Below are 24,061 nucleotides of genomic sequence, written 5' to 3'. Positions count from 1 at the left end.
CCCGTTTAAAAGCGTATTTAGCGAGCTAAATCGATTCATGGGGATATATTTTCCGAATAGACAAACACGGTGGATAGAATATGTGCAAGAGTTCGAAGACATTGCAAATAATTTACCGCATACGCCAATGGGATTCACACTGGAGGAAATGATGTTTCAAAAGGAAGAAAAGAATGAGTGGGTGAACAGTTTACCGAAAGTGCCACATGATAAGCCCTCTTGGGAAGAAAAGATTAAGTTTGCTTTAGTGCACATGGCCAAAAACGCCAGAAAGAGCAAAGTAAAAAATGACAGTAAGTTATAGAAAGAACAAACTTTTGCTGTAGGGGATAGAGTGTTGTTGCGCTCTCATCCAAAGGCATTTTTATTGAAGGAGAGAAACACGAAATGGCAACTGTTATTTGTTAGACCGTTTGAAATAATAACGTTTCCACGTCCTGGGGTATATCTATTGGCCTACCCAGTGGTGGGAAAGGTGAAGGGACTCTATTATTACCATGATATTTATATAATAAGGAGATTTTATTTCATTGAGTTTTTAAGCGTAGGTAGGTTCAAAATGGTTCAAATGGCTCTGAGCACTATGGGACTTAACATCTATGGTCATCAGTCCCCTAGAACTTAGAACTACTTAAACCTAACTAACCTAATGACATCACACAACACCCAGTCATCACGAGGCAGAGTAAATCCCTGACCCGCCGTGAATCGAACCCGGGAACCCGGGCGTGGGAAGCGAGAACGCTACCGCACGACCACGAGCTGTGGACGCGTAGGTAGGTTTAGTTACATAAGTAAGTATATTGATGTTTGTTTTCAGCAGAACCACAGAAGGAGAGCTGATGCTGATTGAATATTTTTATGTTTATATGAATAACTTTTGTGCTTATTTCCAGAATGAATCTTAATTTTGTGTTCATGTTATAGATTAATTATAAAGAGTAATGTAGTTCATGAGCGATTGCGTCAGTAATTATTGGAAGAAAATATTTTGACAGGAAGTGAGTCCAAGTAGCACTGGACATTGAACTTCACGCACTTGTCTGAGAAGTAAGCTAAGGCAGAATAATTTTCTGGTGATACTAGACAACAAAGAGCAGGGGTGTGCATGTCACCTTGTGGCTGGCTTTACTACAATTAGATGGACCTTTGTTATATAACCAAATTTTTCGCGTCATATAGGAGGTAAACTAATGGTGGCTGAACTGAATTACGCTAGATTCGGATGCTAGTAAGAAATTACCATGTATTAGTGGTTAAATACTTGTATTACTTGGGCAAAATGGACTTCCAGTGAAGCAAGCTAAGTAATATGATAACAACATGTATTTCGAAAGGATAGGCTAAACACGTTTGGAGGTGGCGTGTTTGTTGCTGTTAGAAGTAGTTTAACCTGTCGCGAAGTTGAAGTAGATACTTCCTGTGAGTTAGTACGGGCAGAGGTCATTGTTGGCAACCGGAATAAAATAATAATTGGATCATTTCACCGACCTCCCAATTCAGATGATACTGTTGCTGAAAGGTTTAAAGAAAACTTGAGTCTGAATTCAAACACGTACCCGGCTCATACGATAACAGTTGGTGGTTACTTTAATCTACCGTCGATATGTCGGCGAAAGCCGCGCGGGATTAGCCGAGCGGTCTAATACGCTGCAGTCATGGACTGTGCGGCTGGTCCCGGCGGAGGTTCGATTCCTTCCTCGGGCACCGGTGTGTGTGTTTGTCCTTAGGATAATTTAGGTTAAGTAGTGTGTACGCTTAGGGAGTGAAGACTTTAGCAGTCAAGTCCCATAAGATTTCACACACATCTGAACACATTTTGTCGGTTAAAATACATGTTTAATTCCGGAGGTATGCATAAAAATATCATCCGAAATGGTGCTAAACGCATTCTCGCAAAATTATTCGAGCAGTTAGTTCATGAGCCCACGCGAATAGTAAACGGTTGTGAAAATACACTTGACCTCTTAGCATCAAATAATCCTGAGTTAATAACAAGCATCAATACCGATTCAGGGATTAGTGAATACAGAGTTGTCGTAGTGAGAATATTGTAATTCCCAAATCCTCGAAAAATAAGCGAAAAATATACGTATTCAAAAAACTATACAAAAATTCACTTGACGACTTCCTGAGAGACAATCTCCACTCATTCTAAATTAATAATATAAGTGTAGACCAGATGTAGCTTAGATTCAAAGACATAGTATCGGCAGCAATTGAGAGATTTATACCAAATAAATTAACAAACGACGAAGCCGATCCTCCTTGGTGTACAAAACGGGTTAAAACACTGTTGCAGAATCGACGAAACAAACATGCCAAATTTAAACAGACGCAAAATTCCCAAGACTTTCAGTCTTTTACAGAAGCTCGAAATTTAGCGCGGACTTCAATATGATATGCTTATAACAGTTTCCACAACGGAACTTTGTCTCGAAATCTGGCAGAAAACCCAAAGTTATTCTGGTGATATGTGAAGTATGCTGGCGGCAAGAAACAATCAATGCCTTCCCTGCGCTGCAGCAGTGGCGATACTAACGAAGGCAGTGCTGCCAAAGCAGAGTTACTAAACACAGCCTTCCGAAATGCTTTCACAAAAGAAGACGAAGTAAATATTCCGGAATTCGAATTCAGAACAGCTGCAAAAATGAGTAACGTAGAAGTAAATATCCTCGGAGTAGTGAAGCAACTCAAATAACTTAATACAAGCAAGTCTTCCGGTCCAGACTGTATACCAGTTAGGTTCTTTTCGGAGTACGCTGATGCATTAGCTCCATACTTAGCAATCATATACAACCGGTCGCTCGACGAAAGATCCATACCCAAAGAGTGGAAAGTTCCACATGTCACACCAACATTCAAGAACGGTAGTAGGAGTAATCCATTAAATTACAGACCCCTATCATTAACGTCGATGTGCATCATTATTTTAGAATATATATTGTATTCGAACATTATGAATTACGTCGAAGAAAACGGTCTATTGACACACAGTCAACATGGGTCCAGAAAACATCGTTCCTTTGAAACACAACTACCTCTTTATTCACATGAAGTGTTGAGTGCTATTTACTAGGGATTTCAGATCGATTCCGTATTTTTGGATTTCCGGAAGACTTTTGACACTGTACCACAAAAGCGGCCCGTAGTGAAATAGCTTGCTTATGGAATATCGTCTCAGTTATGTCACTGGATTTGTGATTTCCTGTCAGAGAGGTCACAGTTCGTAGTAACTGAAGGAAAGTGATCGAGTGAAACAGAAGTGATTTATGGCGTTCCCCAAGGTAGTGTTATACGCCCTTTTCTCTTACTTATCTATATAAACGATTTGGGATACAATCTGAGCAGCTGTCTTCGGTTGTTTGCAGATGACGCTGTCGTTTATCGACAAATAAAGTCATCACAAGATCATAACAAAATACAAAACGATTTAGAAAAGATATCTTAATGGTGCGAAAATTGGCAGGTGACCCAAAAGTGAGGTTGTCCACATGAGTGCTAAAAGGAATCCGTTAAACTTCGGTTACACGATAAATCAGTCTAATCTAAAAGCTGTAGATTCAACTAAATACCTAGGTATTACAATTACGAACAACTTAAATTGGAAGGAACACATAGAAAATGTTGTGGGGAAGGCTAACCAAAGACTGCGTTTTATTGACAGGACACTTAGAAAGTGTAACAGACCTTCTATAGGGGACTGCCTACACTACGCTTGACCGTCCTCTTTTAGAATACTGCTGCGCGGTGTGGGGTCCTTACCATATAAGACTAAGGGAGTACATCGAAAAAGTTGAAAAAAAAGGCAGCACGTAATGTATTATCGCGAAATATGGTAGAGTGTGTCATAGAAATGATACAGGATTTGGGCTGGACATCATTAAAAGAAAGACTTTTTTCGTTGCGACAGAACCTTCTCACGAAATTCCAATCACCAACTTTCTCCTCCGAATGCGATAATATTTTGTTGACACCGACCTACATAGGGAGGAACAATCACCGCTATAAAATATGGGAAATCAGAGCTCTGAGCTCTTACGGAAAAATATAGGTGTTCATTCTTTCCGAGCGCTATACGAGATTGGAATAATAGAGAGATGTGAAGGTCACTCGATGAACCCTCTGCCAATCACTTAAATATGATTTGCAGATTATCCATGTAGATGTAGATTGTTGATGGGGTACAACCGATGCACCATAATTAGGAACATTATGAGAATTCATATCGTGTTGAGACTGACCCACGGCGTAATTCGATGAAAATAGGATATAAAAACAGTGCCATTTAACAGAAGTGTTAGAAATGTGAAAGAATGGTGAAAAGTGAACAAAGAAAAACTCGATCCGAATCTATTAAGCCAGTGCACAAACATGTTAGCATGCCAATCTACTAACAGTTTCAGGGCCAAGAGGAAATTCAGAGTTAAAGTTCAGAAGACTGAAACTGGTCATTCTGTTTCATGTCCACCACACTCCATCCTGATATCAATGCGAGCCCGTAACCACCCGGTCCACCACAAGAGACAACCTGATCCTGACACATCAACTACGCATCGCGGCATCAGTCGTGGGGGAGGGAGTCATCATTCGAGATCAACACGCCCTGCAGCGCCCAGCTTCCCTGCGAGATCGACCGACATCACCTAGCTTCTCTGAAATAACCAATTGTATTGTGTCGTCCTAACCGCCGTCTGCTTCACGTCTGCTGTGCAGCGAGCTACCTTAATTTGAGTATTAACTGTATTTTTCTTACTTGTCACTTCTTCTTCCGTGTGTTTTTACTTTTAGGAAGCTTTAATTGTCGAGTGCTATTAATAGTGTTCCATAGATTTCGTGTTTGTTTTGAATACAGTCAGAGAGAGTTCCTTTAGTCAAACATAGTGCCAGTAGTGCTAGTGTTTGTTTTCAGTACAGTCCAGAGACAGGTAGTGCTATTTTCATTGCTTTCTACAAGAAGTGGCTAGCAATCACAGTTTAGTCAATAATCAGCCGCCTTTAGTGAATTAGCAGTATAGTTAAAAGTTGATTAACTCTCTTCAGTAAATAGATTCCTTACGATGGATAGGATGTGTGACTGCAGTGTACGGACGCAGGAGGAGCTGGCCACTGTTCGCGAACAGCTGAACGTGTTGATGGCCGCGGTCAGCCGTCTTCAGGGTGCTGCCTCGGAGTGTAGCGGCAGTGGGGAGTCTGGTGCGTCGCAAGGTACACCCCAGGTGTTACATGCTTCACCCACTGTCCCTGCTGTCGAGACATCTTCGCGGGTACCGGGCGCGGTTGGGCCACCCTCTCCCCAAGGGGAGTGGCGGGTTCAGCGGCGTTCGCGTCGCACGAGGCGGAGGGTAAATGTGGAGGCTGGCCGTGTGACATCGCCCGCTCTGCCTGTGAGTGGACATGTGGCTGCTCCTTCAGCAAGGTCCGAGGAGGCACACGGGGGGAGGGGTTTATTAGTTATTGGGAGCTCCAACGTTAGGCGGATGATGGAGCCCCTTAGGGAAATAGCGGAAAGGTCGGGGAAGAAGGCCAGTGTTCACTCTGTCTGCTTGCCGGGTGGTCTCATCCGAGATGTGGAGGAGGCCCTACCGGCGGCGATAGAGAGCACTGGGTGCACCCGACTGCAAATTGTTGCTCATGTCGACACCAATGACTCCTGCCGTCCTGGTTCAGAGGACATCCTCAGTTCGTACAGGCGGTTGGCGGAATTGGTGAAGGCGGAAAGCCTCGCTCGCGGGGTGGAATCAGAGCTAACTATTTGTAGTATCGTTCCCAGAACCGATCGCGGTCCTCTGGTTTGGAGCCAAGTGGAAGGCTTAAACCAGAGGCTCAGACGATTCTGCGGAGATCTGGGGTGCAAATTTCTCGACCTCCGCTATCGGGTGGAGAAATGTAGGGTCCCCCTGAATAGGTGAGGCGTGCACTACACGCCGGAAGCGGCTACAAGGGTAGCGGAGTACGTGTGGAGTGCACATGGGGATTTTTTAGGTTAGAGAATTCCCTCCCTAGGCCCGACAAGACGCCTCCTGAGACGCGGCAAGGTAGGAGTAGGCAAAATGCAACAGGGAATAACAATGTTAATGTGCTAATAGTAAACTGCAGGAGCGTCTATAGAAAGGTCCCAGAACTGCTCTCATTAATAAATGGTCACAACGCCCATATAGTACTAGGGACAGAAAGTTGGCAGAAACCAGATGTAAACAGTAATGAAATCCTAAACTCAGATTGGAATGTATACCGCAGAGACAGGCTGGACCGTGAAGGGGGAGGCGTGTTTATAGCGATAAGAAGTGCAATAGTATCGAAGGAAATTGATGGAGATCCGAAATGTGAAATGATTTGGGTGAAGGCTCAGACATGGTAATTGGATGTCTCTATAGGCCCCCTGGCTCAGCAGCTGTTGTGACCGAGCACCTGAAGGATAATTTGGAAAATATTTCGAGTAGATTTCCCCACCATGTTATAGTTCTGGGTGGAGATTTTAATTTGCCGGATATAGACTGGGAGGCTCAAACGTTCATAACGGGTGGCAGGGACAAAGAATCCAGTGAAATTTTTTTAAGTGCTTTATCTGATAGCTACCTTGAGCAGTTAAACAGAGAACCGACTCGTGGCGATAACATATTAGACCTTCTGGTGACAAACAGACCCGAACTATTTGAAACAGTTAACGCAGAACAGGGAATCAGCGATCATAAAGCGGTTAAGGCACCGATGATTTCCGCCGTAAATAGAAATATTAAAGAAGGTAGGAAGATTTTTCTGTTTAGCAAAAGTGACAAAAAGCAGATTACAGAGTACCTGACGGCTCAACACAAAAGTTTTGTCTCAAGTATAGATAGTGTTGAGGATCAGTGGACAAAGTTCAAAACCATCGTACAATATGCGTTAGATGAGTATGTGCCAAGCAAGATGGTAGGAGATGGAAAAGAGCCACCGTGGTACAACAACCGAGTTAGAAAACTGCTGCGGAAGCAAAGGGAACTTCACAGCAAACATAAACATAGCCTAAGCCTTGCAGACAAACAAAAATTACGCGAAGCGAAATGTAGTGTGAGGAGGGCTATGCGAGAGGCGGTCAATGACTTCGAAAGTAAAGTTCTATGTACAGACTTGGCAGAAAATCCTAAGAAATTTTGGTCTTATGTCAAAGCGGTAGGTGGATCAAAACAAAATGTCCAGACACTCTGTGACCAAAATGGTACTGAAACAGAGGGTGACAGACTAAAGGCCTAAATACTAAATCTCTTTTTCCAAAGCTGTTTCACAGAGGAAGACTGCACTTTAGTTCCTTCTCTAGATTATCGCACAGATGACAAAATGGTAGATATCGAAATAGACGACAGAGGGATAGAGAAACAATTAAAATCGCTCAAAAGAGGAAAGGCCGCTGGACCTGATGGGATACCAGTTTAATTTTACACAGAGTACGCGAAGGAACTTGCCCCCTTTCTTGCAACGGTGTACCGTAAGTCTCTAGAAGAGCGTAGCGTTCCAAAGGATTGGCTGAGGCTTTTTGCAGATGATGCTGTGGTGTATCGAGAGGTTGTAACATTGGAAAATTGTACTGAAATGCAGGAGGATCTGCAGCGAATTGACGCATGGTGCAGGGAATGGCAATTGAATCTCAATGTAGACAAGTGTAATGTGCTGCGAATACGTAGAAAGATAGATCCCTTATCATTTAGCTACAAAATAGCAGGTCAGCAACTGGAAGCAGTTAATTCCATAACTTATCTGGGAGTACGCATTAGGAGTGATTTAAAATGGAATGATCATATAAAGTTGATCGTCGGTAAAGCAGATGCTAGACTGAGATTCATTGGAAGAATCCTAAGGAAATGCAATCCGAAAACAAAGGAAGTAGGTTACAGTACGCTTGTTCGCCCACTGCTTGAATACTGCTCAGCAGTGTGGGATCCGTACCCGATAGGGTTGATAGAAGAGACAGAGAAGATCCAACGGAGAGCAGCGCGCTGCGTTACAGGATCATTTAGTAATCGCAAAAGCGTTACGGAGATGATAGATAAACTCCAGTGGAAGACTCTGCGGGAGAGACGCTCAGTAGCTCGGTACGGGCTTTTGTTAAAGTTTCGAGAACATACCTTCACCGAAGAGTCAAGCAGTATATTGCTCGCTCCTACGTATATCTCGCGAAGAGACCATGAGGATAAAATCAGAGAGATTAGAGCCCACACAGAAGCATACCGACAATCCTTCTTTCCACGAACGACACGAGACTGGAATAGAAGGGAGAACCGATAGAGGTACTCAGGGTACCCTCCGCCACACACCGTCAGATGGCTTGCGGAGTATGGATGTAGATGTAGAGGAAAATCGTATTTTTAGTTAAGAAATTTCAGTTAAAGCTACTACAGTGCGAAATGGGATTCGGAAATCAGGTCGGCTGACCACACTTCCGATTTTCAATAGGGATTTGCCTACATGCGAAGCTCAAAATCTCGGATTCTTACTGCTTGGGGTTTAAAGTGAATATTCGGGGTGAGTCACCTAATGTTACAGCTGGATATATTTCGTAAAACACATCAAATACTGACGAACCGATTCCATTGACCGAACGTGAGGAGAGGGGCTAGTGTAATTGTTTAATGTAAACCATACAAAAATGCACGGAAGTATGTTTCTTAACACAAACATACATTTTTTAAATGGAACCACGTTAGTTTTGTTAGCACATCTGAACATATAAACAAATACGTAATCAGTGCCGTTTATTGCATTGTAAAATGTTAATTACATCCGGAGATATTGTAACCTAAAGTTGACACTTGAAACCTTCGACGTTCAGTTGCGTGTTGTAACAAACACGGGCCACGGTCGACGAGCAGCATCTGCAGGGACATGTTTACGATGACGACCGTGTTTACGAGTGAGGCTGTAGTGCACTGTTGTGGTTTGGTCTAGCTGTCTCAGTGTCCGCATGTAGCGCTTGCTGCTATTGTTATTCTGCATTCGTCTCCGCACGCAGACCAACTGTAGTACACCGTGTTACCAGACGTCTGTGATAGTGTAGTGTTGTAGGAACTGTGACCATGGTGTATTCGAACTCTGAAAAAGCGGAGATGATACTCATCTATGGCGAGTGTCGACGAAATGCAGCTGAAGCCTGCAGGGTGTATGCAGAACGGTACCCGGACAGAGAGCATCCAACGTGCCGCACATTGCAAAACATCTACCGCCAACTGTATTCAACAGGTATGGTCGTAGCACGCAAACGGGTCCGTAACAGGCCCGTCACAGGAGAAGCGGGTGCAGTTGGTGTGTTAGCTGCTGTTGCCATGAACCCACACATGAGTACACGGGACATTGCGAGAGCCGGTGGACTGAGTCAAAGTAGTGTCATGCGCATACTGCATCGTCACCGCTTTCACCCGTTTCATGTGTCGTTACATCAGCAATTACATGGTGATGACTTTAATCATCAAATGGCTCTGAGCACTATGGGACTCAACTGCTGTGGTCATAAGTCCCCTAGAACTTAGAACTACTTAAACCTAAGGACAGCACACAACACCCAGCCATCACGGGGGAGAGAAAATCCCTGACCCCGCCGGGAATCGAACCCGGGAACCCGGGCGTGGGAAGCGAGAACGCTACCGCACGACCACGAGATGCGGGCACTTTAATCATCGAGTGCAATTCTGTCAATGGGCATTAACAGAGAATGCATTGCAGTTCTACCTATTTACCGATGAAGCGGGTTTTACAAACCACGGGGCAGTGAATCTACGGAACACGCGTTACTGGTCCGTAGACAATCCTCGCTGGCTCAGACAGGTAGAGCGACAGCGACCGTGGACTGTAAATGTATGGTGCGGAATCATTGGCGACCACCTCATTGGTCCTCACTTCATTGCAGGGGCCCAAACAGCTGCAACATACATCGCGTTTCTACAGAATGATCTGCCAACGTTGCTCGAAAATGTCCCACTGGAAACGGGTCGACGGCATGATGGTGCACCTGCACATTCCGCAATTAACACTAGGCTGACCCTTGACAGGTTGTTCGACGGGCGTTTCATAGGACGTGGAGGACGCATAAATTGGCCAGCCCGTTCTCCTGATCTTACACCTCTGGACTTCTTTCTGTGGGGTACGTTAAAGGAGAATGTGTAGCGTGATGTGCCTACAACCCCAGAGGATATGAAACAACGTATTGTGGCAGCCCGCGGCGACATTACACCCGATGTACTGCGGCTTGTACGACATTCATTACGCCAGAGATTGCAATTGTGTGCAGCAAATGATGGCCACCACATTGAACATCTATTGGCCTGACATGTCGGGAAACACTCTATTCCACTCCGTAATTGAAAACGGCAACCACGTGTGTACGTGTACCTCACCCCTCATGGTAATGTACACACCATCGAACAGCGGAGGAATGGTACTCAAGTGTCAACTTTAGGTTACAATAGCTCCAGATGTAATTAACATTTTACAATGCAACAAACGGCACTGATTACGTATTTGTTTATATGTTCAGATGTTCTAACAAAACTAACGGGGTTCCATTTAATAAAAAACGTAGGTTTGTGTTAAAAAACATACTTCCGTGAATTTTTTTATGGTTTGTATTAACCAGTTACACTAGCCCCTCTCCTCACGTTCGGTCTGTGGAATCGATTCGTCAGTATTTGATGTGGTTTACGGAATATATCCAGCGGTAATGTTAGGTGACTCACCCTGTATATCACGAGATGGTGCGCTTGGCCTGCGGGAGAGGAACATTTATTCTTTGACATCGCGGTGCTCCATGGCGAGCGCAGAAAAGTGCGAAAATCGGAATGAGACTGGACTTAACGAGAGGATGCGTAGGAAGTGTGTACCATGAAACAGTTATTGTTAGCCACCATACTATGTAATTTGTGTTTTTGAGATTGACAAGCAGTATGTAATGTTAATGTGCAGTTTAGTAACGGCCAGAATATAGTCTGTCGCATTTTAAAGGTAACTGCGCGTATTTAATTTTTATCAAAGGATTCTGTAACGAACTATTATGCACAACAATCTTGTATAGCACTTAGAACATTAGGTGGACGATGTTTGCTGCAGAACCTGCATCTATCACACGGTCAAAGCATAGAGAAAATTTTCTCTGATAAAAAGAATTCATTTCACTAACAGACAATCATCGAATGACCAAATGCGAATGGCTGCGTTCCATTTCGAGAAGATCCTATAGAAGTTTTCATTCTCACCCATTTCAAGAATCAGTTTTAACATTTAATTAAGTAAATTTTGTTTCATTGAATGAGGAATCATTGACTACTGGTTTTTTATATAAATTTTGTTCATTACACCTTTATGTAAATTATCAGTAGCTGTTTATTAGTATATCTCTACCTTAGCAGGGAATTTGAGAAGAGGAAGTAAGTTGAATGATAGTATACTGATTGCAATTAATTCTTACTGGAAGAATTTTACACAAATACGTATTAAAATCACCAGCAGACTTTACTGTTAGATATGATAACAGAGCTTCAGGTGGCTAATGATCAGGTTACAGTTACCTGCTGTTGCTTGGTATACTCTCTTTATTGCAAGGGATTTATTAGGAAATTCTGTCACACATGCTTTCATTCTCTCCTCTAACAAAAATTTACGGAAATCTATTTTCTTTATTTTGAACAGTGCGAGATTATTCAGCAACGCCTCCTTTCTCCATTTCTGCTCTGCAGAAGCGAGTTATTAACCTAAATCCTCTGATGCTTCACACATCTATACCAGTGCTCATTTGTTGTCCAGAGATGCAGAATATACCTGTTGCATCAGTAGACGAGGTGACAATAAATGCATCAGATATCTATAAAACAGTTATCTATAGAAACATAACACGTTAATAAGTTTATTTAACTATGTAGCTTAAAAATTGAGTTACACGTGACTTTGAACGATGTAGGTTATTCTGTGATGCTGAGTTACACTGGGTGTTCATTTTACCTTAAGACAGTTAAATATCTCGAAAACTACATATCTAATCAATTTGTCTGTCTCGGAGGGAGACGTTTTTTATTGCAGATTACGATTGTACGGTGAAATCTGCATACCTTGCCTGAAGCATTTTCTTCGTTTCGCCACAGACGGCGCAGTAATTGGACAAATAGAAATGAATACACAATCGTAATTTACGACATGCTACTCAATGGCCCTTGAACAGTGGTAAATGGTATCCCACTTTCATGCTGCGAGGGTAGGACAGGAAAGCACTTCATAACTTCTAATTGGAAATCCCAGTCGCAAGGGCACTACTCGACGTGCTACTGTGGCCGTGTAGCGAATTACATCGTATCGTAACAGGTAGTACACTGCGACCGGAGCTCATGCATAGTGCAGACGTAGAACAGGTAGCGGCCCTAAACATTAGAACACTTTGACAGTGTTTATTGCCTGCACACCTTCCCATATTTGGAGAACAGACGTGGAAGTGGCCGGCGAATGCAGCAACCACAGAAGAAAAAACTGATATGATGTTGATTTTTTGGAGAACGTAGGAGAAATGTTGAGGCTGCTGTTGCCTTGTATGCCGAGCGTTTCGCAGAGAAATCTCCCTCTCGATAGCAGCGTACAGACCGCAAAAGGAAAGGAGACAAACGTGTTACACGACAAGATAATGAAGTAGTTGTACTAGCGGCAGTGCACCACAGTCTAAGGATAAGCGCCCGACCATTACACCGCGACTCCAATACGTCCGTAGGAAATATTGTGACAGTACCGCATCGTCATAAGTATCATCCATACCACGTGTCATTAGATCAAGAACTTCATGGAACTGATTTCTATTAACGGGTAGTGTTGTGTGAAAGGACATTTCAACAAATGCAAACGACCCCCACGTTCTTTGCCGCGGTACCATTTTCCTATGAATCTACATTCACAAACGGTGCTAGCGTTAACCAACATAACATGCATCACTGGAGTGTAAACAATTCCCGCTGGTTACGGTAAGTTGGGCATCGGCGTCGTTGGTCGGTTAACGTATTGTGTGGAATCATGTAGAGCAAACACAGATATTTTATCGATGGCACGTTGAATGGACGCACATATCGAACGGTTCTGGAACAGGAACTACCGATACTACTGCGGGATGTTGACCTGGACGTTAGAAAAAGTATATTGTTTCAGTATAACGGTTGCCCAGCGCTATACATTATTGAAGCTCTGGAGGTATTAGACCCTGTTCACACTGGTCGGTGGATCGGCAGAAGTGGCCCTGTTAACTGGTCCGCTAGGTAGCTGGATTTCATGTCGCCGAATTTCTTTCTGTGGGGATATTTAAGAGGTAAGGTGTACTGGTAAGTTCCAACAGGCCATGGAGACATGGTCGTCCGCATCAGAAAAGCCTGTGCTAATTTTCCCGCAGATATGCTCCCGTCCCGTGCACGGTTATTTGAAAAGCGGATCACTAAGGGTATTGATGTTGGCGGTACTACGTTTGAATAACAGAAGAAAACAACGTATCGAATGAGGTTTCCAATTACAAATTATGATATACTCTCCTGTCCAACGCTCGCAGCACGGAGGTGGGGTCTCACTTGCCATTGGATATTCAAGGGCCATTGGGTAGCATGCTCTAAAACGCGGTTGTGTAAACATTTCTATTCCTCCGTCTACAGCGCGATTTGTGGCGAAACGAAGAAAAGGCTTCAGAAAAAAAAGGTATGTAGATTTTGCCGTAGAATTGTAATCTGCGATAAAAAACGGGGGTTCCCAACTGAAGATTTCAAAGTTGACCCCACCGCGCGGATATGAAGGGGTGGTCGAGCGTGGTTCAGTTGGATGTCCCCTTCCGAAACGAATTGGAATCATAACTTTTTTTGATCCGATGTGCAGTTTTCGAGATTTTTCAGTGTTTTCATTAAAATGAACATCCTGTCTACAGATGTCAGGAATGTTTTTGATTGTAACAAATAGCCTCGAATGCCAACACACTTGTGCAGGGTTGTGAGAAACAGTTTGAAAGGCTTCTAAGGGTGCTGCAGGTTAGATTATGCTAAGAAACAGTTGTTAGGGAAAAATTGATACATTATGCTATTTCCGAGTTAATCACCGTTGTAGTTAGCCAATCAGGCCGTTGAACGTGCAAATTGAAGCGGCCCGCCAGAGACGGTGTCGCCAAACAAGTTCTTCATTTGGTTTGCATAAACCGAGCATGATAATGATACAAAAACTGGACAGGGCAGTCTCATGTACTATCATCTACACTGTGAGAACGACTGACACTAATCCTATCTTGTCGCCGATTGAATTAGCGCGCACAACAGTCTGATTGGCTAACATCAATATTAATTCCATCAGAAACGGCGCTACGAATTGAATTTCTTTTCTTAACCACTAATTCTCAGCACAGCCTACTCTGCAATACCCTTTCAAGCCTCTAAGACTGTTTCTGGTGGCCCTGTAAAAGTGAATATTAATAACACATGGTATCGTCGTGCAACTTCGATGTATTGTTCCAGACTGCAATCTTCCACAGTAACATTCGTAAGCCTACAGATGCATTCGAGCTGTGACGAGCTCTTAAGTTGCGTCTGCTTAGAAGGGTGCGCCGGCTGGTGAGGTGACCTTATCTGAGTGTTCTCTGGCGGCGTGTACGCGTGGCGCCGCGCCTTGTACAACGACAAGCGAAGGAAAGCGATCATACGTGGCGGCACGCTGGCGGCAGGTTCAAAAGGGCCGTCTGTAGCGTACGAGTAGCAGTGGGCGGTGCTCTGGTGCGTCCAACGGAGTTGGCTGGGTCTGACGACTATTTCCTCGAGGTAAGTAGCTCATTAATTTTACTTGTCAGTTCTCGAATATTTTGGTGTAATAATGATATCTGGCACTTCTCTCTCTCTCACTCTCTCTCTCTCTCTCTCTCTCTCTCTCACACACACACACACACACAAACACACACTCACAGATACACACAAAAGAAGAAAAACGACAACCCACCACGAAGAAAATATCCTAATGAGACGGAAATTGGTAGACGTTTCAACCCTGTGCTTTTCGCAACTCCGTTTTGTGAGCAGGAGGATGAACTGCATCTCACCTGGCGCCGCAGCCACCAGACCTTCGTATTATTGAGCTTTTGTGATCTACTTTGAAGAGAAGAGTGCATGATTGCTATCCTCCCTCATCATCGTTACCCGAACGCCACTATTTATCAGGAACGAAGGAATATGATACCCTTGAAAACCATGTAGATCTCTGTTTATCCGTTACCAGACGACTGGTAGCAGATTTGAATCGTATTAGGCATGGTAAGGCGTTGTCTTTTTAGTGGTTCCATACTTTAATTCACTCATTGTAGGGCAGAAGTCCTTCTGAAGTTCTTTTTCTCTGATCTAGTGGATCAACATTTTTATTGGATTTAATTCAACAACCAAAAGAGTGGCCGCGATACAAGTGAATTTTACAGAGGTTTACACACTCATTAAGTATACCGAAACCGGGGACCAAAATGGCAATGGAATATTGACTTGAGCTGCATAGTTGATTGTTGCATCAAAGAAGTGTGTCATTAGTTAACTTACGTTAAATTATTAATAATTTCAGCCGTTTTCCTCAGGCACTAACAAGAAATACGTTTTATCACAAAGAAAACTTTCGTTTTTCTTGCAAAATTTATGCTTGAGTACATGATGTATTTCGCCTATTCATGTTAGGCATCTTCAGCGGTCTACAATACACACAAAATTATTTAATTATACATATTTCGATACGTGACTTTCAGTGAAAAAATGGCTCTGAGCACTATGGGACTTAACATCTAAGGTCATTAGTCCCCCCCTAGAACTTCGAACTACTTAAACCCAACTAACCTAAGGACATCACAGACATTCATGCCCGAAGCACGATTCGAACCTGCGACCGTAGCGGTCACGCAGTTCCAGACTGAAGCGTCTAGAACCGCTCGGCCACAAAGGCCGGCACACTTTTAGTGATTCTGGGGCAGTTTGTTGGGACCTACAATTTTAAGGCTGTGTTTCTACTTACAGGACACAAAAATTAATTTAAGTGTATGTTATAGGAAGACAGATAGACTGAAATATAGCTAATCGTGATTATTGAGTGAACCAGACGTAAACTGAGTCGAAAACAGTGATGATGAAAATAATAATATGCTTGACTTGTTTCCGTGGATTCTACATTGAAGAGTCGAACACATTGATTAAAAGTAGCCAGAAAGTATCGACCTTAATATGAGTTGCGTCCTCCCTTCCCCATTATGGCGATTTGAACTCCGCTTGGGCAGTTCCATTGAAGTGTCCGAACACGTGTGAGCAGTGGCAGATCATTCTTCCTCGTCACAGGTAACCAAATAAGGTAGTGGAGCAAAGTTGACGCTCTAACTCACACTAAAAATGTTCCGTTGGTTGGAGCCGTTACTCTGGTCAGACCATCTAATTTCAAGAATATGTTCACAATCCTTCGCTTCAGAAATACTACTTTGCGACATGCTGCATTGTCACTGTGATATAAGCAGTCAATATCTTGGAACTCCACCTTTACTGTAAAATTTGTTCATATACCTCCGCGTTGAGCGGTTTCTTAAGGGAAGTAAGGGAACATCACAGTAACCAGGTAAAACACACCCACACCGTAACACCATCTCCTCTGTTCTCGACAACTGTCACTTTAAATGATGGTAGGTAACATTTTACAGAAATTCGCCAATTCCATCGGATTGCTACAGAAGATAACGTGATTCCTAGCGCCAGCTCACTCACATCCAGTCACCCACGTCCACGTGGCGGCGCTCGTTACACCACAACAAGCATTGCGTCGCACTGACTAAAAAAGTTTTTGCCGGATGAAGAGTTCTTCGATCATTATACCCCTTTCTTTTTAACTACCTACCGACAATCATGTGCTGTCCGGACTGTTCGTAGCACTTTGAAAGTTACGATTTATAACGTTCAGTGTACTGAAATTTTTGAATCCCGCCTGGAAGGCGGCGCATGGTTCTGCACCTGTAAACTGAAGGGTAGGCCAAATGTAGGACGTGAGTAGGAGCAGGAAAAGGTGAAATGCCTCGTTATTGCGTATATACAACTGATAGTACTTAACCTTGGCTGAGATGAGCACGTAGGTGCGAAGCTGTACATAAATCAAATCTAACCTCGGCTAGAAGTTACAAAGGCAAATTCTGTAATGCCTCGCCAACTATGAGATACAAACAATGTTGCTTGGTCCTCTACTCGGAATCAAATAGGCAGAATATGGAGCGGCGCTCGTAGAACTGCACAGCGCCGGGAAGACGGCGCAGTCGTCGGTGTCGGTGTCGCAGTGCCAACCTACGAACTTGCACCTACGCCGTGGCATCGTAGGTATCGATACCACAGAAATTAATACAGTTGCATGCCAATGTATTTAAAAGCATAATAACAGATCTAACATTTCCTTGTTCTATCTGTGGCTCCCGCCCCCTCACCCCCATGAGCCATGGACCTTGGCATCGGTGGGGTGGCTTTCTTGCCTCAGCGATACAAAGAGCCGTACCGCAAGTGCAGCCACAACGGAGGCGTGTCTGTTGGGAAGCCAGACAAACATGTGGTTTCTCAAGAGGTGTAACGTTGCTCTTGGGGGGGAGGGGGGCGAAAATAAAAATAATTGTTATTTAATTATTTTTAAAGGTCAAAAAAGTGAATATTTTGGTGGGCCACTTGGCAACAGAATCATGGATTGATTACACTATTATAATAACATACGTTGAGTATTAAATAACTGAATAAGAGCAGCATATTGATATACACTCCTGGAAATGGAAAAAAGAACACATTGACACCGGTGTGTCAGACCCACCATACTTGCTCCGGACACTGCGAGAGGGCTGTACAAGCAATGATCACACGCACGGCACAGCGGACACACCAGGAACCGCGGTGTTGGCCGTCGAATGGCGCTAGCTGCGCAGCATTTGTGCACCGCCGCCGTCAGTGTCAGCCAGTTTGCCGTGGCATACGGAGCTCCATCGCAGTCTTTAACACTGGTAGCATGCCGCGACAGCGTGGACGTGAACCGTATGTGCAGTTGACGGACTTTGAGCGAGGGCGTATAGTGGGCATGCGGGAGGCCGGGTGGACGTACCGCGGAATTGCCCAACACGTGGGGCGTGAGGTCTCCACAGTACATCGATGTTGTCGCCAGTGGTCGGCGGAAGGTGCACGTGCCCGTCGACCTGGGACCGGACCGCAGCGACGCACGGATGCACGCCAAGACCGTAGGATCCTACGCAGTGCCGTAGGGGACCGCACCGCCACTTCCCAGCAAATTAGGGACACTGTTGCTCCTGGGGTATCGGCGAGGACCATTCGCGACCGTATCCATGAAGCTGGGCTACGGTCCCGCACACCGTTAGGCCGTCTTCCGCTCAAGCCCCAACATCGTGCAGCCCGCCTTCAGTGGTGTCGCGACAGGCGTGAATGGAGGGACGAATGGAGACGTGTCGTGTTCAGCGATGAGAGTCGCTTCTGCCTTGGTGCCAATGATGGTCGTATGCGTGTTTGGCGCCGTGCAGGTGAGCGCCACAATCAGGACTGCATACGACCGAGGCACACAGGGCCAACACCCGGCATCATGGTGTGGGGAGCGATCTCCTACACTGGCCGTACACCACTGGTGATCGTCGAGGGGACACTGAATAGTGCACGGTACATCCAAACCGTCATCGAACCCATCGTTCTACCATTCCTAGACCGGCAAGGGAACTTGCTGTTCCAACAGGACAATGCACGTCCGCATGTATCCCGTGCCACCCAACGTGCTCTAGAAGGTGTAAGTCAACTACCCTGGCCAGCAAGATCTCCGGATCTGTCCCCCATTGAGCATGTTTGGGACTGGATGAAGCGTCGTCTCACGCTGTCTGCACGTCCAGCACGAACGCTGGTCCAACTGAGGCGCCAGGTGGAAATGGCATGGCAAGCCGTTCCACAGGACTACATCCAGCATCTCTACGATCGTCTCCATGGGAGAATAGCAGCCTGCATTGCTGCGAAAGGTGGATATACACTGTACTAGTGCCGACATTGTGCATGCTCTGTTGCCTGTGTCTATGTGCCTGTGGTTCTGTCAGTGTGATCATGTGATGTATCTGACCCCAGGAATGTGTCAATAAAGTTTTCCCTTCCTGGGACAATGAATTCACGGTGTTCTTATTTTAATTTCCAGGAGTGTATATTTGAGATCGTTCGGAAGAAACATTATCATTTCTGTGCATTTTTACAGTCGCGATGTAGTCATACCCGGATCAACACTAAGGAACCAGAAGATTTATACACTTCAAAAGAAATACAACACTACACAAATAAAAAACAGTGGGTTCATAAATAATAGGAAAACGATAATGTTCCTTCTGCCTCATGCTGCGTTCGGCCCATCAGCGTGATCGTAATTTCTGGTGATGAAGTAACACAAAATAATTATCATTCACGTAAATAAGGAGATGGAAATCATCGAGGTTAATTTACTAAAATAAGCACACTTATCTTTAACACACTTTTTTATGCTACGTACCTTTTCATATTAAATTACAATAGATGACCATTGTGGTTAAATACTTTATACATAACAGTCAAAATGTCCTCTTCATGCTGTCTGTTCGTAATCAGTTACAAGAAACTACATGTTTTCTGATGGTAAAAAATAACAATTAGCATATTCACTCAATATTTTCACATAATATATAAAATACAGGTGCGGAACGGAGCAAGTCCGCGTCCGCCTTTCATAGAATACAAACAGTAAAAGGTGAGGCGCCAAATGCCTCATTTGTCTTGCAACAACAGAATTCTTTTTTATACGATTAATCGATACATGAACATAGAGATTAACAGGCACCGCGCAAGAACGGCAAAGATAAAGAATAATAGACTCTGTCGCTGCTATGCGATTGTTCATTTCTTTTACTTTACAATTGTTCGATAACTTTAGGCTATGAGGCGTTTACTATTGAGCGTATATTAATATTTGTGAGGCGAAAATTACTAATATTACAGAGGGTCAGCAGCCTTTTCAGTAGTTTCAGGGGCAACAGGCTAGATGATTTACTGATCTGGCCTTGTAACATAAACCAAAACCACCTTGCCAAGCTTATAGTGGGAACGGCTGAAAATAAGGGGAAACTACAGTCGTAATTCTTTCCGACGACAAGCAGTTTTACAGTATGGTTAAATGACGATGGGGTCCTCTTGGGTAAAATATTCCGGAGGTAACTTAGCCACTCATTTGGATCTCCTGACGTGGCTACTCAGATGGATGTCGCCATCAGGCGAAAAAAATTGACGTTCCACGGATCGGAGATTGTAACGTTAGGTCCCTTAGTCGGGCTCGTAGGTTAAAAAGTTTAAAAAGGAAAATGGATAGACTGAAGTTAGATACAGTGGAATTTAGTGAAGTTTGGTGGCAGGAGGAACAAGACTCCCCGTCAAATGAACACACTATTATAAATACATCAGATAGAGGTAATGCAGGAGTAAGTTTAATAATGAATAAGAAAATAGAAATGGGGGTAGGCTACTGTGAACAGCATAGTGAACGCATTATCGTAGAAAAGATAGACACGAAGCCCACGCCTACCACAGTAGTTTATCTTTACATACCGAACAGCTGCGGAGATGATGAGGAGATTTAAGAAATGTGTGATTAAATAAATTATTCAGATGGTTACAGGAGACGAAAATTTACTCGTGATGGGGGACTGTAATTCGATAATAGGAAAAGGAAGAGAAGGGAAAGTAGTAGGGGAAGGAAATGATAGAGGAAGCTACCTTGTAGAACCTTGCACGTAATTTAATTTAATCATCGCTAACAGCTGGTTTTAGAATCATAAAAGAAGTTTGTGCACGTGGAAAGATACCTAGAGACACCGAAAGGTTTCAGATTGCTTATGTAATGATTAAAAATGATTTAGGGACCAGATTTTAAATTTTAAGACATGTTCAGGGCTTAATGTGGACTGTGACCACAATTTATTGGTTATGAACTGTAGACTGAAATGGAAGAAATTGGAAATATTTAGGAAATTAAGGAGATGGGACCTGCAAAATTTGAAATAAACTGAGGTTGTTGGGAACTTCAGAGGGAGCAATACACAAAGGTTGAGTAGAAAGGGGAAAGGAATATAGTAGAAACACTTTAGTAGCTTCAAGAGACGAAGTAGTGAAGGCAGCAAAAGATAAAATAGGCAAAAAGACAGGGTCTAGTAGGCCGTCCGCAGTGGCCGAGCGCTTCTAGGCGCTTCAGTCCGGAACCGCGCTGCTGCTACGGTCGTAGGTTTGAATCCTGCCCCGGGCATGGATGTATGTGATGTCCTTAGGTTGGTTAGGTTTAAGTAGTTCTAAGCATAGGGGACTGATGACCTCCGATGTTAAGTCCATAGCGCTTAGAGCCATTTGGACCATTTTGGACAGAGTCTAGTAGGAATCCTTGGATAGCACAAGAGATATTTAACTTGACTGACGAAAGAAGAAAATTTAAAAATGCAACAAATGAAGCACGAGAAACGGAATATAAAGGTTTAATAAAATGAGACTGACGGGAAATGCAAAATTGCTAAGCAGCAATGGCTAGAGGGCAGATGTAAGGATTTACAAGCATATTCCACTAGGGGCAAGATAGGTTCACCTACAGGAAAGTTTAAGAGGTCTTTGGGGAAAACAGAATCAGCTACATGAATAATAAGGAATCGAGTGGTAAACAGTCCTAAGCAAAGAAGGGAAAGCTGGAGGTGTATATAGAGGGTCTATCCAAGGGAGATAAACTTGAAGTTAATGTTATAGAAGGGGAAGTGACGCAGATGAAGGTGACATGGGAGGTATGATAGTGCAAGAAGAATCTGACAAGGCTCTAAAAGATCTAAGTCGAAATAAGTCCTCGGGAATAGCTGAAATTCTATCAGAATTACTGATAGCCTTGAGAGAGCCAGCAATGACAAAAATCTTCCATCTGATGTACAAAGTGTATGAGATAGGTGGAATACCCTCAGACTTCAAGAATAACATAGTAATTCCAATTACAAATAAAGTTGTTGCTAACAGTTGTGGAAATTATCGAGCAGTCAGTTTAGTAACTCACATTTGCAAAATACTAACAAGAATTCTTCACAAAAGAACGGAAGAACTGGTAGAAGCAGACTTCAGGAGAAATGTGGGAACGCGAGGGGCAATACTGACCTTTCGACGTACCTGATAAGATAGGCAAACTTACGTTTATAGTATTTCTGCACTGAGAGAAAATTTTTGACAATGTCGACTGGAATACTCGCTTTCTAATTCTGATGATAACAGGGGTAAAACAGAGGAAGCGAAACGCTATTTACAACTTGTAGAGAAACCAGACGGCAGTTATAAGAGCCGAGGGCCATGAAAGGCGAGCAGTGATTGAGAAGGGAATGAGACAGGGTTGTAGCCTAACCCTGATGTTTACGTCACCTCGGGGATAACAGATGTACTGATAATGGTTTCAAAGTCGTCCGAGTAGCAGATACCGTAGCGGCATAGCTACCAGAGTGCCATCTTTGTCTTCCTTCTAAGAGGAGACGTACTTGTGCTTCCTACAGCCAACTGGGCGAGTTTTAAGGGGATCAAAATATGGTTTTCGGACTGACGAGATGATCCTTTCGGACAACTGGCGCATAAGTTGAACGTGCCGCTTAACTTCTGCAACGATGCTGATATCAGTGGTCATGTGAGCATTATCAAAACTGTAGACGCGGTTCTGAACGTCCAAACGGAACAGACGCCCGCCAGTATCATCGTAATGTGAAGGCAGCAGTGGCAGATGGTAACAACTACCACAGCAGAGATAAGAGGGCTTTTGAGCCCATACGTGACAACATTAGCAGTAGTGATTGGTTGTTAGTTGTGGTACTATGGGCACGCACACCTCTGGCCTTTCTTCCATTCACGCAAATGCATTGGCGTCTACGGGTCGACTGGTACCGCCGGAGGATAACTTAGAAGATGGAATGGCTCACCTTTATCTTCAGCTATGAAAGCTGATGCTTCTGTGTGGTTTGTACCTACGATATTGACCTTGTGAGCGATATCGTGTAGTGTGTTTTCGTCGAAGATTCACTAGCCCCACTGAAGGCGTTGTGGTCTGGAATGCGATCAGTTGCAGGATCTGTTCACCTTTGTTGTTTCTCGAATGAACTCTAACCGGTGGTTGATATGTGTAGACTGATGTCAGACCCCTTATTTTGCCGTTCGTGCTACATGAAGGTGATGTGTTATTCCACAAGGATAATGCTGGCTCACATATTGCTCGTGTAACTCATCGTGCTCTGCTATATGTGCAACAACTTCCCTGGCCAGCACGACCTCCGGACTTGTCTCCAATCCAGTATGTATACTATGGGAAGAGAAGTAACTCGTGCGAGTCGTCAGCCGACAACTCTCACAGAGCAGCGTGAACAGATCAGGCAGGCGTGGCATAACGTACTCCAGGAAAGTCGTTGACGTCTGTACTACCTGCTGGATGTTAATGACAGCGCCTGCATTGCCGCCTGTGGAGGCTACACCACGTATTAATATGGGCGTGGCAGAATGCGTCTATATATGGTACCTCAGAACCACTTATGATGTTGGTTTATAAATTTAATCATTTCATGTGCACGATATGCACTGCTCCAACAGTCGTCAGTAAGCTGGAAACCTCTGAAAGAGTGTACTAAATTTTTTCTCCTGAAAGTTTATGTCCTTTAAAATAAATCACGAAGATCCACGCTCGAAAATGTCCCAAAAGAAAATGAGCTTTACACCACTCAATTGATTCCCTTGACACATAACATGCAAACTCACCACACACTATAAATAATTTCTATCCTAAACTTCATTTCAGTATTCATTGTAATGTAAACTCGTTTTCGCTTTAGTAATACGTGAATTAATTACATAAAATTACTTTTTTGTAACTCACTCTATTTATCGTAGGTTGTACAAGAACACAAACTAGCTACCTATCTGAGATAAACAGCAGAATGGGGAATATAAAAAGACCGTTGATGGTTATATAATTACTCTCGTATTGCAGAGAGCGAAAACCAAGGGCGACAAAT

The sequence above is a fragment of the Schistocerca nitens genome, chromosome 6 (assembly GCF_023898315.1).
Source record: "Schistocerca nitens isolate TAMUIC-IGC-003100 chromosome 6, iqSchNite1.1, whole genome shotgun sequence".
NCBI classification, from domain to species: domain Eukaryota; kingdom Metazoa; phylum Arthropoda; class Insecta; order Orthoptera; family Acrididae; genus Schistocerca; species Schistocerca nitens.
This window is presented reverse-complemented; position numbering follows the sequence as displayed.